This window comes from Silene latifolia, chromosome X, assembly GCF_048544455.1.
Source record: "Silene latifolia isolate original U9 population chromosome X, ASM4854445v1, whole genome shotgun sequence".
Lineage (NCBI taxonomy): Eukaryota > Viridiplantae > Streptophyta > Magnoliopsida > Caryophyllales > Caryophyllaceae > Silene > Silene latifolia.
This window is the reverse complement of record NC_133537.1, coordinates 88,922,709-88,929,841: the sequence shown is the minus strand read 5'-3', so window position 1 is coordinate 88,929,841 and position 7,133 is coordinate 88,922,709.

Here is a 7,133-nt window from a genome sequence, read left to right as displayed (position 1 = left end):
TTGGATCTTAGTTCTTCCATTAAAGGAAAGCACAAGAACAAGAGAGAAAGGTGATCTCTCTTGTGCCCATATTAACCAAATTTCCAATGTAAGAACAATGTTTCTTCCTTATTTTGTTTGTTAGTTTGCATGCATAAGATCATTAGTTAATTTTATGACAAATTATATTAAAACATATATGAGTATGTTAAGTATATAGATATACTTTTCCTTCAATCGGTATCAAGAGCCATGGTTGTTTGCATGCAAATCGGTTAAAAGTTTTTCCAAGTTATAAAGATTAACATATAAAACTTGTATAATTTGTGTTATTATGATATATCACGAAATTAATTCATGCATGTTAAAATTTCTGGTCCTAAAATGTTTTAGGATATTTTGGTTAATTTACGGATTTTTATTGTTCATATTATACAATAATGGCATTAAAATATGATTTTATGAGTAAAAATGTCATTTTCGGACTAAAATTAGCTATACTTCCTATTTTCCAGTGATTTTTGGATATGTTGTCACATATATTATTTTGAGATAACCTTTAAATTTTCATAATTTTTGGACTTCTTATGCTCGAAAAATGGATTTTTCATTATTAAATTCGGATTTAGGTGAAAAATAGGTTAATATGAGATAAATTTCGAATCTGGTCATAGAAATTTAGTATGTTGTCACATGCAATTTTACAAGATGTGTGTAAAATAATAGGCTATAGTGAAGTCTTTTTGCATGATTTATGGATTTTTGAAAAAAAATTGCATAAATAGTGACATTATTAGTGAAAAATTAATAAAACATAATCTATGACTAAGAAAAAATATTATATGTTGCATTTTATTATCTTTTTCAGATCTAAAATTGAAAATTTGATGTATATAATTTTTCACATGTTTTTATGATTATTTTAGTTAAAACCGATAAACCGCAACATTGTTTTTCCGGAAAAATTTCGAAATTTTTAACCTAAGATTTGAACATTATGAGTGTCATGGTATTTTTCCAGAATGTTCATGAGTTTAAATTTCAAATTTTGAATTTATTTGAAATTTTGTGATTTATTTGAAGTTTATAGCTTATTTTTGTAATTTTTTGGTCCATTAATGAACAATTTTAGAAATATGAGTTAATTATGGTCATATAATTAGTGAAGACTAAATTTTGAGTCCTAAGAGGTTAGGGTAATTAACTTATGCATAAATATGAATTTATGTAATTTTTTTGATTATAAAATGTTGAAATCACGCAAATCCGTAAAAACCGAGTAATATACGATATTGGCTAATTAAAGGCGATTTAGCATAAAATTGGGCATGTTCATACATATTATAATGCTGCATTTTCTTTATGATTGTCATAATTTTAATTTATGTAATTTTTGAATTATGTAATTTTACTTAGTATGGCCTTAGTTTTAATTGGTATTTCCCGAAATGTATGGGAATATCGATTCGGTTGTAATTTTATTGTGATCTCGTATCACCGTTTTGTAATTTAATAGATTTATTTTATTTTAGATACAAATGTATAATAGGAAATTATGTAATTTGCTATGTAATTTAATTTATTTCGGAGTTCCCAAAGACGGATTTCTTCAAGATGGCGATACATAAAGACGGTGTTACCTCGAGATGCGTGCCACAACCGAAGTTCAAGGGACCAATGGAGTTGGTTTCCGAATATGTAATAGTTAAATAGTTTTTCTATTTTAGGAAGAAAATACTAGGATTTATTTTATGTTAGCATTCTATTTATATGTCACATGCATCGCTAAATCGCCATAACTAAAACATGCATCTTCTTTCATCGAGTTTATCGACCGTGTCAATTAGAATTATCGTAGTTCACCGCTTTAGTTCACTTAAAACGTGATAGATAATAAATTGACATGACCTCTCGCTAAAACAATTAATTGGGACATAGCCTTACCAAATAGTAGAAACCATGAAAACCTATTTCGCGAGGGAGTGCACTCGGCCCTACCGGGGTACAACCTTGTTACGTAGGGGAAGTGGGTGATGAATGTTAATCCACCGAGTTCATGTTAATGAGGGTTTCATCGGCCATACCGTGCCCAAGTTGATGTGGATTTGGATCATGGACACATTTATTCGAAATTTGGATTGAACTCAACAAAAGTTTTTCGATAAGGGTTTCATCGGCCATACCGTGCCCTTGTCGGATGTGTTTTGGGCTATAGATAATTATTTGAGTAATTTTATCGACCAAGAATTCTAAAAGTAGAATCGATTAAAACGTTAATCCACCGAGTTATATTGATAAAGGTTTCATCGGCCATACCGTGCCTAAGTCGATAAGAATTTGGGTCTTGGAATCATTTATCTAGTTGGGTAGAGGTCACTAGAAAAATGCATAAAACTTGTTTAAATTATACTTTTTTACGAGTATTAAAACGACATTTGTTTTACTCCTTCTATTTTGTTTTGTAGACCACTTCTTTTTCTCATAACAAATGGCAACACCAACCCCTAATGCCACGCCTCTCGCTAATAGTTACTTTTGATATACTTACCTCAGGCAACCGAGATGGTAGCATCTTCACATGTTAGCGTGGTCCTTGGTAAGGCACCTTGGTATGTGGTGGTATTACAACTCAAGCAATCAAATTGATCCTTTACAAATCCATAACCAACATAACATTATTATGTACAATTACTACATAACCGACCAACTAATTATGCACTTATCCTATGCCCATCACGTCCTAATCCATTTCACAACTTCAAAGCAAAATCACTAATTCTACCGTTTTATAGCACAGTTTAGTCTCACTATAAAATTCATAATTAATTCAATAAAAATCCAAACGATGCAAGATCAGTAGGATTGGAATCCTAAGACACATATCTACAGTTGTTGAAAGATTCATATAAACTGACGAATTCCGTCGCATTAAAAGTATTGATTCATAAAACAAGTTTAACATATGATTTTTGAGAAATTCCAATACCTATCATTATCTAGACTCTTCAAAGTTAATGTATGCAAAAGATCCAACTAAGTTTTAATTTATAAATTAGGTTTACGAAATAAACTTTAGACTACTAGTGCATTCGCGGATTCTCAACCGACATATTCATAATGAATTTATTCTGAAAAATCTACAAGGCCAATTGCTATGAAAATTTATACGCATAAACTAAACTTGAAAATAACCTAAGTATAGTCTTATGTTTTCGAAGATAACAAGTCTAAAACAGTCTGATAATTCGTTCAAGACAACTTATAGATTTACAGAATTGCTGTAACTTTTTTTCTTAAACCTAATCATGTTAACCTAATCTTTATGTAATTAAGCACGACTTCTACCATAATACTACTATAATTTAAGTCTTAAAGATGAACAATTGAATCGTAGAAATATTAAAGCCAACTTACAAAGTAAAAGATTGAATCCAATGGAAGTAGATGCAAAATCCCCAAATTAATCGTCCAATTCCCTTTTCCCTATTTTCTGTCTAACTTTTATGAATTGTTTGTAAACTATATTTGAAATAGAGAACAATGAGGTGTTTCGCTACCTTACATAGTAGTATGGTAGAAGGAGTTAGGAAACTGCCTTATAATATAATACTAGGTAGTATCCCGTGTTTCGCGCGACCTGTTTGAAATTTTTAATATTATAATTGAAGAAAAATAATATAATTCATATATGACATTTAATAGCGTTACTTATAAATAAAATAAAAGTAACTTTCGCAACTCTTATTTTCTTAGTTTTAACTTCATTGTTTTAAAATAAAATACATACAGTTTTAATTATAACTAATACTCCCTCCATTATTCTTTATATGTCGTTTTAGGGATTAAATTTTTTTCTCTTTATATGTCGTTTTACATTTCCTATAGACTTTCTCTTTTATTGAAATTGTAAATTAATTATGAGTTCTTAATTACATCCCACACAAACCTTTTTTTTCATTGGTTCACAATAAAGAAATTCATTATGAGTTATAAAATTCCAACCATTTTGCTCATTCCAAAGCTCTATTTAAATGCTTAATTAATGTCATTATCACACTTAATCCATTTTCTTAATCGTTGTGCTTTTTCTAAAACACATATAATGAAAAATGGAGAGAGTAAGTGATAGTTCTACTCTTGATAAACGTTATTATATAAATTATTTTGTGACTAATAAAATATCATATTAATTAGGATCAATTGATGAAAACGCCCTTTAATGTTGCACTTTTTAAAACTTAACACCTTATGAATTTTTTTTTAAAACTTAATACCTTAATGTGCATTTCATTCACATTTTGTTACCTTGAGTGGATTTAGGCCAAAAAAATGGAATATTCCGGCCAATTTTTAAAGAGATAACGACGTATTTATGATGCACCCCATTCACATTTTCAACCTCTTCCCTTTCCTCTTATACAAGTCACGGTTGATTCAATCTCGGTAGTATTTCACATTTTTTTTGCCTAAATCCACTGATGTGACTCATATTTGAGCACATTTAGTCCCCGAATTAGCCTCGTTCCTGTGCTTTATAGTGCATAATTGGGTCATTTACTATCTTTAGTTTCCCATTTTGCATATTCTTTGAGGTTTTGTTTCCTTGGTAGGAGAGGACTGCAAACCTTGCATTTTCATGGCGAAATGGAGCTAAATTGATCGCATTCAATGACCAAGCATCAAAGGGAAGACGATACTAGAAGGCCTATGTAGATAATAAAATAGATTCGGCAATGATGAAAGGATCCTGGCATCCTCAACAAGATCCCCACGGATTGTTAAGGAAAGAAGAAAAGAGAAGTGCATGTCTCACAATCCGAGCGGATTGCAGCCAATCTGAGCGTCTCCCTGCCCAGCAATCCGAGCGTCCCGATCTCAAGTTGCTCGTCTTGAAGCCAAGCAATCCGAGCGTCTGTCCCATGATCCGCTCGGATCTCCTGACAGACTCCACCATACCACCTTCCTAGACGCTCGGGACGAGCATATCTTTGTGGGACTAGCAAAACAGAGATGCGCATCTCCTTGGAGAGGAGCACTTCCTCAACTTTTCTTAAGGGTCTTAATAGTCATTTAAGCCCTTAGTAACCCTAATCTTTGTACCTAATCTTTAGTATAAATACCTCTTTGTACTACCTAGATTATCATGTCATCTCAATACAATCTTAATCCTATCTTAATCTTGTCTTAATCTTGTAATCAACTTTTAATCTAGTATTAATATAAATCTAATTCCTTAATCTTTCCTTAATTTCTCTATTGTTCATCATTTATTTTGGGTAATTAGAAGATTATTTGGTTTTATTTGGAGGATTGACAACCTTCCATCAATCATCAAGTACTTCTATTATTCTTTACTTTATTATTTGGAATCATCTTCATAGGTATAATTCTCTGTTAATCCTTTTTAATTATTGTTAATCATTTTCATTTGTTCATCATGTTTTGCCTTGCTAGTATGATTGACAACCTTGTTAGCATGTTAAACTTGATAATGAGTGAGTAGTTTCCTTAACTAGGGTTAATGGGGAATTAGGGGAAACCAACATGGGGATTGATTCATGCTTAATCTAATATGTTTTCATAATTAATTTGCTTGCTTGTTGTGATTGCAACTTATGCACATGTTATGTTTAATGAAATGCGAGCCTATGAATCCTTGCATTTTTTACCCATCACTTACCTTTTCAATGAGACTTGTAAGACATAAACCAACTCGAGTCTCATTAGACCATGCATATAGTTGGATAGGAAGGATTAAGTCGACTTGTAGGTGTTGTACAATCTAATCGATTCGGCTCCGGGACCCAAACCTTCTTAGGGATTGTAAGATATACACTAACTCGATCCCATCACAACTATAAGTGCTTGCATCTAGTAGAGAACATGTTTGTATGATCAAATCCCATGAATCCCCTATGAACCCATGACACCCTAGTGATTTTAATCAATTGTTTACATCTCATTTTAATCATCTTGCTTATTTTCATTACTTTATTTACATTGTTGATTAGTTTAGTTGATCTCCTATCTCAACCCAAATTGTGACACCCTTAGACACAACCAACTGCAATTGAAAATCCTACATCAATATGTTGGAGTTAGTGTCCTCCACAATAGTGCGTTAACATAATAAATCTCATTAATGGAATATCATCAGATATTTAATTATTTGATCCTCGTCAGTTGATTAACGTAAATCCATAACGGTTGGCTGACTAGAGTTTGACGTTATTGTCGTGAGACGGCGGTGATCAACTGACCCCTTTCGGTCACACCTATAGGAATGAACCCCAATAGACAACTAATTAATTGTATGAGATACAATTTATTTAGTCCCTTGATTTGTAGACTAAAAGGTTAGTCAATTATTTTAAGAGAGAATTCGAGTTGCGAACTCGAGGAACGACAGTTATTATTTAATTATGTGATAATTGAATAATAAATTTTGAGAGACGGGTTTTAGTTAATTAATTGTTAATTCACTAAAATTGTACTAATTGATTATTGTGATTAATATTTATACGTAAATAATATGTGTAATGGTACACGTATATTTACAGAGTGATTTGGACGAATTAATTATGGAAGTATTTAAACATGAAACGATGTTTAAAATAAAATTACACGTATTTGTGCGACAAATATAAAAACCAACATGGACCCGTAAATGGGCAAGTGGACCGTGTAAAATAGAGTAGTGGATGATTAGTAACATAATCATTTCACCTTACCTTATATACTACCATAAGTTATCTTATATAAGATTTTGCATATGATGTAAGATTAAATAATATAAGATAAGACAATTTGTCCACTACCACACTCCATCCCACCCGCCACTTTTCCCTTCCTTATACTCCATCTTTTGTTCATTTCTACACTACATCATTTTGTATGTTTTGCATGTGAACATAAATCATTCATCTCTCTAAAAATAATTATTCATCTTTACTAAGATTGTTAGTAAATAAATTTTATTACTAAGACTTGTTAGTAATATTACAAATAATATCAAGGGTATAATAATAATAAGTTCTAGTTAAATACTTGTTATTATTTTTGGGTAAGTTCTTGGGTGCATCTTGAAGGATATCTTCTCTTTGAAGATTAGTAAGGAGGATAATCCATTTGGTATAACCTCAAGAACAAACTAG